Source organism: Thamnophis sirtalis, unplaced genomic scaffold (assembly GCF_051295495.1).
Source record: "Thamnophis sirtalis isolate CommonGarterSnake01/CBP01778 unplaced genomic scaffold, rThaSir2_p1.2 scaffold_14, whole genome shotgun sequence".
Taxonomy (NCBI): Eukaryota; Metazoa; Chordata; class Lepidosauria; order Squamata; family Natricidae; genus Thamnophis; species Thamnophis sirtalis.
The window spans coordinates 45,811,827-45,829,152 of record NW_028261394.1 but is presented as its reverse complement, the minus strand read 5'-3'; the positions used below and the strand labels follow the sequence as shown (position 1 = coordinate 45,829,152).

The 17,326-nt window shown below is 41.7% G+C and overlaps 1 protein-coding gene across 1 annotated transcript in view; it reads right to left on the bottom strand.

The window, feature by feature from the left end:
- The window catches only part of CDH13 (cadherin 13), a 493,491-nt gene that overhangs the window by 316,522 nt on the left and 159,643 nt on the right, over positions 1–17,326 (bottom strand). The window lies entirely within an intron of this gene.

Genomic DNA, 17,326 nt, shown 5'->3' with positions numbered 1-17,326 from the left:
GTCCTCATTTCACCCACCTCGGAAGGATGGAAGGCTGAGTCAACCTTGAGCCGGTGAGATTAGCAATAGCAATAGCAGTTAGACTTATATACCGTTTCATAGGGCTTTCAGCCCTCTCTAAGCGGTTTACAGAGTCAGCATATCGTGCCCACAGTCTGGGTCCTCATTTCACCCACCTCGGAAGGATGGAAGGCTGAGTCAACCTTGAGCCGGTGAGATTAGAACCGCTGAACTGCAGATAGCAGTCAGCTGAAGTGGCCTGCAGTACTGCATTTAACCACTGCGCCACCTCGGCTCTTGCTGCAAACACTCCATGCTTGCCCTTTTTCAGCCAGCCTCCAGAAACCAAAGGGACTCCCCCCCCCCCGGCCCAGGGAGCGGCGGCTACAACAGAATCCAAATGAAAGTGATGCTTCTGAGCAAAGGCGTCATCGACAGCCTGCATTTGTCAATCCAGTGGCATACCGTACCTTTGTTGATACAGTCCGCGTAATTTATAGAAGGGTAGGATCACACCTACTGGGAAATCAGGTCTATGCGCTTCCCTGTGGCTTGTGCTGCTTATAAAAGTGTCGAGAAATGGTGAGCATGGTTGATGGCTAAGCTACAACTGCTGTACATGTTCACACCTCCCACTTCCAAGCAGAAAAGTGTTAGAAAGTATGCTGAGAATGATTAGGTAAGAGCATCACGTGTCCGAAGAGGCGCTCAATGAAACTCTTGCAGACAAAAATATCGGACAAAAATTTGGAAATGGGTGCAAGGAATTACAGGAGAACAGATAAAATATAAACCTGGAATCTTTCTACTGGGAATAATCAAAGGGAAATATACAAATCAAATTAAGTACATATTAACACATCTGCTAACTACAGCTAGAATAGCATTTGCCCAATGCTGGAAACAAAATAATACCCCCTCGGACGAATTAGTGATAAAAAAAACTTTGGATTGCGCAGAGATGGACAAATTAACACTGAAATTAAAAGCTAAAGAAGAGTCGGAATATTATGAAATTTGGAACAATTGGTACAAATGGCTGCAAAACAAGAATAAAATTAATTAAGCCAAAAAACAATATAGCAATAGCAATAGCAGTTAGACTTATATACCGCTTCATAGAGCTTTCAGCCCTCTCTAAGCAGTTTACAGAGTCACCATATTGCCCCCAACAACAATCCGGGTCCTCATTTTACCCACCTCGGAAGGATGGAAGGCTGAGTCAACCCTGAGCCGGTGAGATTTGAACAGCCGAACTGCAGAACTGCAGTCAGCTGAAGTAGCTTGCAGTGCTGCATTTAACCACTGCGCCACCTCGGCTCTATAAATATATATAGAACTGTGTATAAAGATGTGTAAATATAGAAACGAAATATTATATACATGTACAGGTATGATGACATAACAATGTTGATGTAATGACTGCAAGCATGGCTAATCCAACTCTGAAGAAAATCAATAGGTCAGAAATGAGCCAATGGAGTCCAAAGAATTTATTGATACAGGAGGGAGTCACCAAAGTTTTGGCAGAAGCTAACTGCTGAGCTAATCATACAGCTAATCTTGCAAAGAAAAGAACAGAAAAGAATGAGGAAGAAAGAAAGAGACAAAGGAAAGGAGAAAGGAAGGAGTGGTTAAGGAGAAATGGGTGAAAAGAAGAAGGATGGGAAAAAGAGAGGAAAAGAGAAGATAAGGGAGGGAGGGGGAAGGAAGGAAGGAAGGAAGGAAGGAAGGAAGGAAGGAAGGAAGGAAGGAAGGAAGGAAGGAAAATTTCAATTTCTAGGAATTCACTGACCATTTGAAAAACCTCTAAAGGTCCCACACACACAACACACACAAACCTTTCACTGCTCCCCTTTCATGCCTCCTCCTTCTTCTTTTTTAATTTGATGCTTCCACTTTGTTCCTCTCCCCTGCCGGCAAGGTTGAATGCTTTCATTAAACTCCCCTTTTCAGCTCTTTCTAAAGCGCCACTTCGTTTCATTCATCCCAAGATGGCTTGTACCACTTTAATTTAGTTCAATATATTTATTTTTTTTTGGATTTCGAAATTGGCCTTGTGCAAAAACAAAATTTACATTAAACTGAATTACATGGTGCATTATTTTGGAACACGGCGTGTTCATTTGGCAAGGCCTGGATAGGCCTGTTATGTAAAACAAGATTTGTGTTGGAGAACATGGAAATTAAAGGGTTTCTGTTTTACGTTCCACTCAAGCCGGTTTCACATCAACACGCATTGAAAGAAGAAAGGGAAAACAAAAAGGCCGCTTGGACTAAACGTAAGATTCCTTTTTCTCCATTCAGTTGTGTTCCCAATAAGGTAAAGGTTCCAATCGCACATATATCCTAGTTGTTCCCGACTCTAGGGGGCAGTACTCATCTCTGTTTCAAAGCCGAAGAGCCAGCGCTGCCCGAAGACCTCTCTGTGATCATGTGGGCAGCATGACTCAATGCCGAAGGCTCACGCAATGCTGTTATCTTCCCACCAAAGATGGTTCCTGTTTTTCTACTTGCATTTTTACGTGCTTTCGAACTGCTAGGTTGGCAGAAGCTGGGACAAGTCACGGGAGCTCACTCCGTTATGCGGCGCTAGGGATTCGAACTGTATTACAGAGAGACATTTAGTCTGGGTGCTTCTTCTGACAGAGAGCCACTTCATTATGAAGGAGGCTGAAGGAACTTTGATAAGACCATGAAAAGCCTACAGAGGAAAGACTTAATTGCCCTGTTTATACCTATCCAAACATCTAGATGGATTTTCATCTGCAGGTAAAAAGAGAGCAAGACAGAAATATACAGGTAGTTCTTGATTTATGACCTTAAGACATAAGCCGTTATAGTTTGAGCCAGCGGTTTGGTAGCAATGTGAGTGCACGGACTGGTCCCAAGTTCCGAGCCGAGGTGGCGCAGTGGTTAAATGCAGCACTGCAAGCTACTTCAGCTGACTGCAGTTCTGCAGTTCGGCGGTTCAAATCTCACCGGCTCAGGGTTGACTCAGCCTTCCATCCTTCCGAGGTGGGTGAAATGAGGACCCGGATTGTTGTTGGGGGCAATATATGCTGACTCTGTAAACCGCTTAGAGAGGGCTGAAAGCCCTATGAAGCGGTATATAAGTCTAACTGCTATTGCTATTGCTATTTTCATTGTCATCGTAAGTTTGAATGGTCACTACACAAACAGTTGTAAGTTGAGGACTACCTGTATGTACATGAAACACTAGGGGAACAAAAAAAGCCTAAACAATGGTTTAAAAAAAAATGATTTCGAAGAAAAGGCGCAGAACAACCACAGAAAGTAATAAATAAGCAAGACGGTGCAATGTATCTTTGTCAATTAAATGTTCACAAGTTTCGGCCTACAACCAGCATAAGCCTGGACGAATTGCATTCATAAATCAATATGACAATGTAATTTGAGCATCAAGACAATAATGCAATTCTACATCCTTCTGATTCTAGGTCAGCTAGAACTGACCAAGCCGACTTGAGAAAGAAGATTTTGAAACCTGACGTGTGTCTGCCACAGAATTACCCTGTTTCCCTGAAAATAAGACCTCCTTGGATAATAAGCCCCATCGGGCATTTGAGTGCATGCTCTAAAATAAGCTGTCCCCAAAAAATAAGCCCTCCCCAAAAATATTGCAACACAGCAGCACGTGACTATGCTCGCCGCCTCCTGCCCCTCAAAAATAATAAGACCTCCCTGAAAATAAGGCCAGGTGCTTATTTGTGGAGGTCACAAGAAAACATTATTTTCTTCTGTCTTATTTTCGGAGAAACATGGTAGTAGGCCGCAAAATTCCTGCAGGAACAAAGAAAACTGGATTTTTATCTGTCTTATCTCTTGGCTGGATGCACACATCACATTAACCCATGGTTTGTTTCGATAATTGTGTGTGGCGTAAGCTACCGAGGAAGTAGCTTACTTCACCGAGGAAGATCAAGGAAGCAAGAACTTTTTGGATTTCAGTAAGGGATCTTTAATCCTAGAATCTTGGAAGTTACATTAAGAATCAGAAATCATCCGAGGAAAGAGGCTTCCCTCTGTTGGTTTGATCCTGATAGCAAACAAGCTTAAATGATTTACAGAGAATTTCAACCAAGCACTGAAAATGCCTGTTAATTTCCCAAAGTTCCTTCCAGACAGATTTAACCAACTGGCTGGTCCATCAACCCTGAGATTTTAATGTTTTCTTTTGGGGTGTCATCTGAATCTACCGTATTTTTTGAAGTAGAAGACGCACCTTAGATTTTGGGAAGGGAAATGGGGGGGGGATGGAAATCTACCTGCCAGGTATTCAGCTGGCTAGCTCCTTCGTTCAGTCAGCTTCAACAGATATGTTTGCTGGCTTTGAGTGTGGACACTTTTTATCCCCTTGTTGGGGATAAAAAAAAACAGCTTCTAAGCACAGAAGATTGTTTCACTCATTAGTCCTTCATTGGAGCTGAAAAAAAAGCTTTGTAAAAGCTACATTCGAAGTATAAGACGCACCCAAATCTTCAGCCTCTTTTAGGAGCAGGGGAAGTGCCTCTTATACTCCAAAAAATGCGGTATTTTTTTTAATCATATTGCAATTTAAAAATAAATGATCACAATTTATAGATGGTTCAGCACATAAAGATTTCATCATAAGCACAAAACACGAAGAAAGAAAAGAAAGGAATTAATTTTATGCTCTCTTAGATAAAGATTTGGTCCGTATTTCGGTTATTATCTTTTAGGGTGTTTTTTTTAATAGCTTGTATTTAAGGATGTTGACCATTAATGCACAATAATTTTAAGAAAGGCTTCTTGAACTGAAGGTTTATTCGCTCGTGTAAGATTCAGATTCATTTCGGAAGGTAAGAAGGAAACAAACATATTTTAATGCAAGTATGATTACTCAACATTCAATTTTTATCTCTGGAAAATACGGCAAGCCCCATTACATCTGGGTTTCCTCTCCACTCGGAGAATACTATCTTACTGATCTTTCTTAATAAAGCTTACCCCCAAAACCCTCCCTCTCCTAGTCTGCAACATTATTTTATTCATTTCTTTACTGCCAATTTGGCTTTAAGGAGCTTTCCGACACTTTAAAGCCAATGGAATGAAAAACGAAACGTAGGCAGTAAATCCAGACTTTTAAAAACTCATAATGGTGTTAATGAGGCAACATCCTAAAAATGTACAGTTTCCAGTTGGTGTTATTTTTCTACACAATTTTTTTGCAGGAGAAGGGTAGGCAGAGGCTGGGGGTGGAGTCAAGTGAGAAAACAGCCTAGAATCATTATATTCCTTCAATGTAAATCCAATTCTGTTGAATAACAACAGAATCATTTGGAAAGAACCTTGGAGGTCTTCTAGTCCAACCCCCGGCTCATGCAGGAAACCAATTCCGTTGCTTGCAATTCTATGAATTCCAATTGAATTCATAGAATTCTAGCAGGAAACAATTCATTCATTCATTCATTCGTTTCAGGAGTGTGAAGATCTGTCCGTGAATCTCAGAGACTCTGTGCCAAGTCTTTCCAGGTACAGCACTGAGTTTGGAAAATATTTACATGGCAGCTTTCCAGGCTAGATAAGGTCTGTGGTCATAAATTCACCTTTGAAAGACTGTTTGCCAGGCCTTGGCTGAATGTGAATGAGGGGGATTCACATTCGTTTAATAAAAGGGGTTTTGTTGGGACCAGGAATCTGATTTGTGCTTTTTGGGGAAGCCTAGCTCAGAACAGATCCAGCAAACAAAAATGTCATTCCCTTATTATGACATTTCAAATATTTTACACCTGACAGCTATGGCAGGAAAGCTCGTAAAAAGGAGGAAAAGCTCACTGAACCAATGTCTCGCTTAGCAACACACGATTTGAGGTTTGGTTTCAGTCATAAGTTGAGGACTGACCTACCTGTATGTATTGGGAATTTGGAGAGTGTACTCTTTAAAATCATTTGCTTCAGTGCTGGTCCTGCTGAGACCTTGCATAACTCCTAAGCTTAATTAAAAGCCCTGCCTGCAACATTTAATCCCTGCTTAGCAAAACAGACTTTCAGAAGAAGGGAAAACATTTTATAATTCAGCTGTTGGCAGCTGCTTCCCAGCGTGACTGTTTGTCTATTTGTGACATGCAACCGAACAAATCATTTCTGACATCACCCTGGCATAAACACTTGCTATTTATTGATTTTATCTCCCATTAATAGAAATTGTCAGCAGATAGCAGGGATCTTCAAGTGCCTTTTTGAAAAGCCAGCATTTCCCTTACATTTATTTCCACCCAATTATGCATTCTTCTAGCGTTTCAGTTCGACTTCAAAAAAACCCTTTTTGTTTAATGTGGCCTCGGTGGCTTCCAAAATATGATTTAAAAATTTTAAAAACGGCCTATAATATACAATCAAGCAGAGGTGGGTTCCTACCAGTTTGCACCAGTTCGGTAGAACCGGTTCGTCAAATCTACCGAACAGGTTAGAAGAGGTTCCACCAGAAAGCAGGCCACACCTACAGAAGTGGTTCCAAAATTTTTTGACTCACACAGTGAGAGAAAGAGAAAGAGAAAGAAAGAAAGAAAGAAAGAAAGAAAGAAAGAAAGAAAGAAAAAGTGAGAGAGAAATGAAAGAAAAAAAGGAAAAAGGGACAGAGAGGCAAAAGGAAGGGGGGAGAGAGAGAGAGAGAGAGAGAGAGAGAGAGAGAGAGAGAGAGAGAGAGAGAGAGAGAGAGAGAGAGAGAGAGAGAGAGAGAGAGAGAACGAACACATGGCCGGCAAGCCACTCCCACCAGGTCACATGGCCGGCAAGCCACTCCCACAAAGGAGGCCACACCCACAGAGTAAGTTTGAATTTTTTTTTTGAAACCCACCACTGTAATCAAGGTATATTTAAGGTGCACTGGATGAAAGTTAAAATAACAAATGGTGTCGGGAAGAAAAGGATGAGAGGTGAGATATCTAAGTCTTTCATTCACGAAAATCCTGGGATGATTTACTGGGGGAAAAAAATCTAGTTTTCTACTACTTACACTATGAGTACACAACCCATGTCTCCAGTGTGTCCTGAAGGATTGGGATGAGATCCCTCAAAGTCTCAAAGGTCAACATTTTACCTACTGTTGATGCAGAAATGACACACTGTTACTTATGAATTATTCCATAATACTATTATTATTAGTGTATTCTGTTTGAAATACAATATTATATTGAGTGTGTGTGTGTGTGTGGTTGCATAAAATTCTATTCTCACCCTTATGGGTGAGCTCTATCAGGTTCTCTGTAGAGGCCTTGGAGTTTGAGGGATCTGCACAGGTTCTTAGCTGTTCTAGCCCTACACTCTTCTGGACAGAGAGATCTGATGTCATTCCTGGGATCTATTGGATCTGTTCTCCCAGCTTAGGAGTCATGGTCATGAGTACTCCTATCACCAGTGGGACCACTGAGGCCTTTGAATTTCCCCATCCTCTTCTAGTTCCTTGTTTCAGGTCCTAGTACCTCTCCATAATCCTTCTTTCTGAAGTTGCTGTCACTTGACACAATGCTATCTACATGTATTACCATGGTTGTCTTCTGGCCCTTGCCTACTACCAATGTCTGGTTGGTTGCCTAGAACCTGCCTGTCCATCTGGATCTGGAAATCCTATGTCATCTTAGCTTCTTTTATTTTCCATAACATTCTGTGGGACCTCCCATCTGGACTTGAAGACAGATGGATGGATGGATGGATGGATGGATCGATTGATAGATAGATAAATAGATAGATAAGTGGATAAAATAGAATGATAGATAGATAGATAGATAGATAGATAGATAGATAGATAGATAGATAGAGATAGATAGATAGAGATAGAGATAGAGATAGAGATAGAGATAGAGATAGAGATAGAGATAGAGATAGAGATAGAGATAGAGATAGAGATAGAGATAGAGATAGAGATAGAGATAGAGATAGAGATAGAGATAGATAGATAGATAGATAGATAGATAGATAGATAGATAGATAAATAGATAGATAAGTGGATAAAATAGAATGATAGATAGATAGATAGATAGATAGATAGATAGATAGATAGATAGATAGATAGATAGATAGATAGATAGATAGGCAGGCAGGCAGGCAGGCAGGCAGGCAGGCAGGCAGGCAGGCAGGCAGATGATAGATAGAAAGATAGATAGATAGATAGATAGATAGATAGATAGATAGATAGATAGATAGATAGATAGATAGATAGATAGGCAGGCAGGCAGGCAGGCAGGCACATGATAAATAGATGATAGTTAGATAGTTAGCTAGCTAGCTAGAAGATAGATTAAATAGATGATAGATAGATAGATAGATAGATAGATAGATAGATAGATAGATAGATAGATGATAGATAGATAGATTGATTGATAGATGATAGATGATAGATGATAGATGATAGATGATAGATGATAGATGATAGATGATAGATGATAGATGATAGATGATAGATGATAGATGATAGATGATAGATGATAGATGATAGATAGATAGATAGATAGATAGATAGATAGATAGATAGATAGATAGATAGACAGACAGACAGACAGACAGACAGACAGACAGACAGACAGACAGACCGATTCATTAACATTCCTGCTGGATGTTGTGTCTCTGAATGTATCTTACCTGTCATAAATATTTAGAGAAATCAGACACTTTGGCAAATGTTTCTCACCAAAGCAGGGAGATGAAATTACTTACATCCAAAAGTATAAATCACTGAAAGGAACAAAAAAAAAAAATGAACAAAAGCAGACTTCGAGATTAGTTCTCCAAAACGGATTTTGACCGACGATCAAATGCGAAGAGACTACGAGGCCCACATTCGACTTGAATAAGAGTTATCACAATTTCAACTTTCCCTGGAGCAGAGAGGAGCTCCTGCAAGGAAGAAATACAATCGTATATACTACGGAACTAGATAAAATAATACCTAATCTGCCCTGGAGAATTTAACTCCACCAAAATCTCTGAACTGTGAAGAGACAGACATTTTGGGGAAGATGAGATATGAGCAATACCAAACATTTAATCTGTATCAGATTGTATTTCACTCTGCTGTAGAAATCCAGTTTTTGCTGCAAACTGAAAACCCTCCAGGAAAAGAAATGCGGAATCAAATGAAACATGATTCAATGTTTTGGTCAATCAGCTCTTTATTATTATTATTTCTTTTTTTTAAAAAAGGGAATTGATAAGGCGCTAAAGGAAGAATGTTGCCCCTGGAATTAAGGTTTTTTTAATAAAAAAATTATTACTCTGATAACTGATATGCTGTCGAACATTTCCAAACCGTTTGATAACCAACATTTTAACAGGTACCATTCTAAGCTTGTGAACCCTTTACAAAAACACAGTCCCCGATTTACAACAGTTTGTTTAGTGACTTAGCAATAGCAATAGCAGTTAGACTTATATACCGCTTCATAGGGCTTTCAGCCCTCTCTAAGCGGTTTACAGAGTCAGTATATCGCCCCCAACAATCCAGGTCCTCATTTTACCCACCTCGGAAGGATGGAAGGCTGAGTCAACCCTGAGCCGGTGAGATTTGAACCGCTGAACTGCAGATAGCAGTCAGCTGAAGTGGCCTGCAGTACTGCACTCTAGCCACTGCGCCACCTCAGCTCTCTACTTCATGAAAATATAACATCACTGAAAAAAGTATGACCATTTTTCACACTTCCAACCATTCCAGCCACTGACTCACATTTATTTATTCTTTTATTAAGTTATAGGTAAAAGGAAAAGATTCCCCTCGCACTTATGTGCTAGTCGTTCCCGACTCTAGGGGGCAGTGCTCATCTCCCTTTCAAAGCCAAAGAGCCAGTGCTGTCCGAAGACGTCTCCGTGATCATGTGACTGGCATGACTCAATGCCGAAGGCGCACGGAACGCTGTTACCTTCCCACCAAAGGTGGTTCCAATTTTTCTACTTGCATTTTTACATGCTTTCGAACTGCTGGTTTGGCAGAAGCTGGGACAAGTCACGGGAGCTCACTCTGTTACGCGGCGCTAGGGATTCGAACTGCTGAGCTGCCGACCTTTCTGATCGACAAGCTTAGCCACTGAGCCAGTGGTGGGATTCAAATAATTTAACAACCGGTTCTTTACCCTAATGATTTCTTCCAACAACCAGTTCACCAAACTGCTCAGAAAGTTAACAACCGGTTCTCCGGAACTGGTGCGAACTGGCTGAATCCCACCACTGCACTGAGCTCTTTTATTAAGTTATAGAGTATTACAAAATATAAAATATAAAAGTAAATAGAAGAACAGTGAAGGGGGAAGGGAAAGGAGGGAGTGAAGTGAGGAAAGATTAGGGAAGGAAAAAAAGAAAGAAAGAAAGAAAAAAAGAAAGAAAAGAAAGAAAGAAAGAAAGAAAGAAAGAAAGAAAGAAAGAGGAGCACATTCACTTCCGTCTCTCTCTGTTACAGTAAAATTAGGCATTCATTACCATCAAATCACAGCTTTTTGCTTTTCCATAATAAAATGAACAAGTCATTTCTACAAAGATCGCTCAGTCTAATCTGTAAAACAACAACTGACTCACATTTATGACGGTTGCAGTGTCTTGGGGGTCACGCGATTCCCTTTTGTAACCACCTGACAAGCAACGTCAGCGGGATTTAGCAACCATGCCACTGACTTAACAGTTTGCATTGACTCGTTTAATAACCGTTACGAGAAAGGTTCCGTAAAATGGGACAAAACTCACTTTAACCACAGAAGTTTGCAGGCCCAATTGAGAACTCCCTGTGCAACATAAGTCACAATTTCAGTGCCATTTTAACCTATTTTTGAAAGTGCGTGAAAACTTACAGGAAAGTTCAGCTTACAAAGGTTGTGCATTTTCTTCTCCTTTTGCTCCCAGGAAAATGACAGCACGCTGACACATTTTTCTTGGCAACCACAATGGCAGAGATCGTCTGGCTTCTCTCTGAAAATGCTTCCAATTTATCAGCACGGAGAACAGCAACCCCGATATAGTTTAGTGATGCTAAATATCTCGAAGCTGTTCGCTTCTAATTAGCTAATAGAGGAGTAGTTGGGCCAGTGGTCTGCATCAATCTTACGAAGAGTTTGGAATAAGTAACACCTGGATTTGAATAAAGGGAGAAAGAGGGATTCTCCCCCCACCCGCAATGTTCCCCAAATTATGGCTTTGTCTCCCCTGAACAGCTTCACCTGGCAAACTCTTTTTGAGTTGTCTACGAGCATCGGAACAGTTCTCTGAGCATCTGAGTTGCTTTGAATCACCCGTTTTTTTTTATTTATTTCCCAGCTGATTTTGGACTGCAAATTTTCCTCTCCGCGCTTGTCATAAACTGCCTTGAGGGCATTGAAAGTGAAAGGCATTGTTTAAAGCGCATAAATAAATGGCAACGGAACACACAATTCAGCCTACTTTGTACTTGTGATTTAACTTCCTTTTTATAATCCTCCGCACAACAATTCCCTGGATGATGCTGGTTAGTTTGCAAAGTTGTGCCACTAAAACAACTTTGCTGGTGCAGTTGTTTTGATTGGACCCCAACTGTGGGTATAATAAAAAGTAAAGGATAGCAATAGCAATAGCAGTTAGACTTATATACCGCTTCATAGGGCTTTCAGCCCTCTCTAAGCGGTTTACAGAGTCAGCATATCGCCCCCGCAGTCTGGGTCCTCATTTCACCCACCTCGGAAGGATGGAAGGCTGAGTCAACCTTGAGCCGGTGAGATTAGAACCGCTGAACTGCAGATAACAGTCAGCTGAAGTGGCCTGCAGTACTGCACCCTAACCACTGCACCACCTCGGCTCCTTCTGTCGGATTCGGATTCTTCTGTCCAATCATGTTTGACTCTAGGGTGTCATGCGCATCTCTGTTTCTTAGGTAAGGGAGCCAATGTTGTCCAAATATTTTTCCATGCTCATGTAGCCAGCATGTCTATTCGCTGAGGTGCACAGAACGGTTACCTTCCCACCAAATTGGTACCTATTTATCTACTCGCAGTTGCCTACTTCTGAACTGCTAGGTGGTGCTCTGACCTAGGCTTCCCAAGAATACGAAGCAAACTCCTGGTCCCAACAAAAAACCCCTTTTATTAATTTACTGTGACTTCTGCTCAATCACATCCAGCAAAGTCTTTCAAGGGAGGATTTACGGTCACAGACCTTATCTGGCTTGGAGAGCTACCAGGCTGATATCTGCACAACTTGGAAAGGAGTCTCGGAGAGTCACGAACCAATTAAACGAACTAATGGTCTCCTGCAAACTCCACTCCCCTTTCGCTCCTCTTTTATCTCCTCTGGGAGGGGCCATTCATCGTCCACCTGTGGCCTTACTCCCAAGTCGACCCCTGTTCTTTAGCTGTTCCCTTCGTCTGGCAACTCTATGTATGCGCACACTGGGAACAGGCTCCAGCTGTTCTTCTGCCTTACTGATATCTGACTTCGAAGGCAGATGGTAACTGGCATACGCCTCTGGCCCCCTCTCTGCCTCCGACACAGAGCCCTCATCAGAGCTTTCCCCAGACTCCAGGACTGGCCCATGTTCCTCCCCAACCTCCTCACTGTCCGAATCTGCTGTGAGCTCTGCTGGCTGGTGGTGGGCCACAACAGGTGAGCAAGAGCTGGAGCAAGGAACAGGAGCTCATCCAATTGTCCAGCGTTTGGGTCTCAAACCTGGACTGTCAGATTTCCACCTGACAAGCTTAATGTCTTTAATCACTGAGTCATTGCAATCCCTGCAGGCATAATAATATGAAGGGAAGACTTTTAACTTCCATCATCTAACTCTAATAAGTTAGGCAATTGATCAAGCAAAAACAATTATTCTTTTTATGGTATTTCCAATATTTTACACCTTCTTCTGTAGCTCAGGACGTCCTGTTCTGTTAGCCCTTCCTTAAATCTTATCCTCCTGCATCTCCCTTGAGTCACGCTGGACATTTCCTCCTTTTCCTGAAAACAAAGGATTTATTTTCTGTAACTAATTTGATCCTTCATGCTCAAGTCAGAAAACCTATTTGCGTAGGAGATACCAAGGAAAGGAAGATTTCGTGATTTTAATTGAAAAGCAAGAGCAAGTGCTGACGAGTGAGAGATTGTCTTGCTCCAGGAAAAAAAAATCCGTTTCCGTTCCTTTTGCAAATCCCATGTAATGGATTGCACAACTTTATTCTTCGTAAGTAGGTGCTCTTTTGGAATCAGCTCTGCTGTGCCAAAGCTTTAATAGAAATCTCTTTTTTTAATATTATTGTTATCTGCTAGTATGTGACCATTCAACCAGCTAATCTTCTAAATCCAAGGCTGATGGGTCTAATTTTTGCCTTAGGACAGAGACAAAGAGAATAGACTGCCATGAGGACATTGGAGATTTTGCCTCAACTGAGGCCAAGCATTCTGCATGGATAATGCTGAGCAGAAAAATAGGTTGTCATTTTTCAGCATAGGTTATTTTTAAACGGGAAAAAAAATCCTATATTAAAATTAAAATACCAGAATATCAGAGTTGAAAAGGACCTTGGAGGTCTTCTAATCTGACCCACTACTCAATCAGGAGACTCTCTACCAGAGGTGGTATTCAGCAGGTTCCGGCCGGTTCTGGAGAACTGATAGCAGGAATTTTGAGTAATCCAGAGAACCGGTAAATACCACCTCTGGCTGGCCTCGCCCCCATCTATTCTCTGCCTCCCAAGTCCAAGCTGACCGGGAGGAAATGGAGATTTTGCAGTATCCTTCCCCTGCCATGCCCACCAAATTTTTGTGAGGTCCTTGGCTCTCTCTGAGCATGGTTGTTTTCTTGCAGGCATTTCGGTACCCAACTAGATAACGTCATCAAGTCTAGAAGGGAGTGGGGTTTGCAAAGAGGAGGAGGAAGAGAAAGACTGGGAGATGCTTGGTGCTCTTGAGTTTGGTTGTTGGCTTCCAAACATTTCATGACCCAACAGTAACATCATCAGGGCTAAAAGGGAGTGGAATTTGTGGAGTGGAGAAGGAGAGAGATGGAGAAAAGGAGGAAGAGGGTGGAGGAAGAAGAAGGTGGAAGAGGGAAAGGACAACTGTGGGGTCCTTGGTTGTTGGCTTGCAGACATTTCATGACCCAACCAGATAATATCATCAGGGCTAGGAAGGAGCAGGGCTTACTCTCTTTTTACATACCAGCAACTTGGCTTGCCAGTGCTGGACCAAAAATCTTTCTTCTTATAGATTAGGTAATAGATCCTCTCCAAATTGTTGACGGAGTTCCGAAAAATAAGACTGATTTGATTGGGACTTTGAACTGAAATTAAATTGATTCCCTTAAGATCTGAAATTGATTCAGAAAATGACATTTCTGTGCAAGCAACAGAACCGTGCAATTTATTCGAACTGATTAGGAAGCATCTTGTTGGCTCAATGATTCCAAGCAATTTCCCAACTCATTTCAGAGTTTTTTACTTTTGAAGCAAGCCTCCGAATCGAATATCAGTGGATCGGTGGATCTTTAGGTCTGACTCAGCAAGGTTCTTGGTAGATTTTTAATTAAATGTTTCTATCAATCGCACCTGACAAGGAGAATGCCCCGGATCTTTGTGGTTGACTTATCCATCTTTTCATGACTCAACGGACATTATTGCTCTAGGATTATTTAATGATAACAGCTTTTTTTAAGCTCTTGTAAGACCAGACTTATATCATCACTGCTAGTATCTACATATCTTGTCTTTTGTCAGCCTTTTTCTTCTACCGCCTTCAGTTTTTCAGAGCATCAAGGGATTCTCCAGTGATTCTTGTCTTTGAAATTTAAAACATTTCAACTTTAAGTTCCTTAAGTTGCAGGCAGCAATCTAGTTTCCTGTTAGCTAGATGCTCTCTTCCGTGATTGCTGTGGCCCAGTAGGAGCTATTGTAGCTGCCACCAGACTCCGACAGCGAGGGGCCCTATGAGTCGGCCCTGGAGGATGTGGAGGACCCTGGACAGGGTTCCGACTCCGAGCAGGGCGCAGAGAGATTGGTTGGCCACCAGGTGGCACCTGAGCCTTGGACCAGTGGGGAGGAGACAAGGGAGAGTGATCCAGAAACCAGCAGTGAGTTGTTCCTGGATGCATGCCATCGAAGAGCTACTCGGCGTCAAGAACAATTATTCAATTACAGGAGGTAATTGCGCTCAGCTGGTGGTCATTAGGCTCCTCTCCAGACTATAAAAGCTACTTGTGCACATGGCTCTCTTTGTAGAAGTCAATGCAGGATTGAATGTCGGAGGACAATACTGTGAGCTTGGCAGGCTGGATTGCTGCCAAGCCTTATCTGTGTTTATTGCTGCCTGAGTTTGTCTGAGTTGCTGCCAAGGCCCTTATCTGTTTGTTCTGCTTGGCTTTCAGCCACCGAGGTTTTGGTTTCTTGCTATTATAGTACATTCCAGTTAAGCTTGTCTCGGCAGTCGTTACTGGACAGAGGAGGGGGTCAGAACAGTGATCATTCTTGCATTTACACCTTCTTTAACTACCTCTCGGGAATAAAATATTATCATTATTATTATTATTAATAATAATAGTGGATGTGGCAGTGCCTGGAGACAGCAGAATAGAATGGAAAGAAATGGAGCAGATAACAAAATACAAAGGCCTACAAATAGACATAGAATGACTGTGGCAAAGGCAAGCACGGGTGGGACCAATAGTAATAGGTGCCTTGGGTGCAATCCCAAAACAATTGGAGCACCACTTGAATACCACCATTGGCATTGACAAATTTGCCATCAGTCAATTGCAGAAGGTAGCTTTACTTGGAACTGCTTCCAAACTGTGATGATATCTGCAACTCCATCAAACATCCAGATTTGCCAATCCTAGGTCCTTGGTAAGGACTAGATAGGTAGACAAAAATGCCACACTAGGTCTGAACATATGGCTGACCGTGCAAATAATAATAACAACAACAATAACAACAAAAGCAATCATAATCATAAAATAATAAGAAATTGCAATAACACCTGTGGATTTTGCAAAAAACTGTGCTACTCGGAACATCGTACATCTTAAGAAGATAGTTGGTTGATACCCAGGATGCTGGCAGCAACCCGTATCAACTATTAGCACCAGTCAATGGTATTTATGATGGACATTAAATGTTCAGTTGACAAAGTTTCATGTTTAATGAATAAAGTATATAATAACAATAATAAAAACCACCGGGAACATCAGGTTCGGAAGGTTTTAGAAAATGAGAAAGTCAAGATCTTGTGGGACTTCAGAATTCAGACTGACAGGCACTTGGCCCACAACACCCCTGACATAATAATAGTTGAAAAGAAAAAAAAGTATGGTTCATTGACATTGCAATACCTGGAGATGCACGAATTGAAGATAAACAGCAAGAAAAAAATCACAAAGTATAGGGACTTGCAATAAAGTTGAGCAACTGTGGAAAAAGAAATCGTGTGTTGTCCCGATTGTAATTGGAGCCCTTGGAGCAATACCTAAAGGGCTACCTCGCTATTTGGGAATTTTAAATTTATCAGACTTGAACATTCTGATTCTACAAAAAAACGCCCTACTTGGAACAGCTTATATCCTCCGACGTTACCTTAACAGTTCCTAGGTACTTGGTTAGGACTCGAGCTGTTGAGCTACCAACCAGCCCCAAAGGCTGTGAATCTCACCAAAAATTAACATAATAATAATAATAACAACAACTACTACTACTACTACACATTTACGATGTACTGCATCAAATCAAACTTTTTTTCGATGATACGCGAGTCCTTCCATTTCAGTGAATGACCCCAGGAAATTGAATGACCCGAGACAAATTTGCTGTGGTTTTATCGCATGTTGCACTGACTTCTCTCTCGACCTTTGGGCAATATTAGCCCCCCCCCCTCCCTACACCACAAAAAAGTCATCAGTGCAACACTATGCAATTGAAAAAGAAAAAGCATGCGGTGTGTTCAGTACTTCACTGCTGGTCTTGTGAAGAGAAGGACCAGGGGAGACATGATAGCAGTCTTCTAATACTTGAGGGACTGCCACAGAGAGGAAGGGGGTCAAGCTATTCTCCGAAGCACCTGAAGGCCAGAAAAGGAACAATGGATGGAAACTGATCAAGGAGAGATTCAACCTGGAAATAAGGAGGAATTTCCTGACAGTGAGAGCAATTAACTAATGGAACAGAAGTTGCCTTCGGAAGTTGTGGGAATTCCATCACTGGAGGCATTCAAGAAGAGCATGGACTGCTATTTGTCAGAAATGGCGTAAGGGTCTCCTGCGTGGGCGGGAGGGTTGGACTAGATGACCTACAAGGTCCCTTCCAACTCTGTTCATCTGCTATCTGATAAAGCAGGCATTGTATGGGGTTTTCTGAGATTTCTC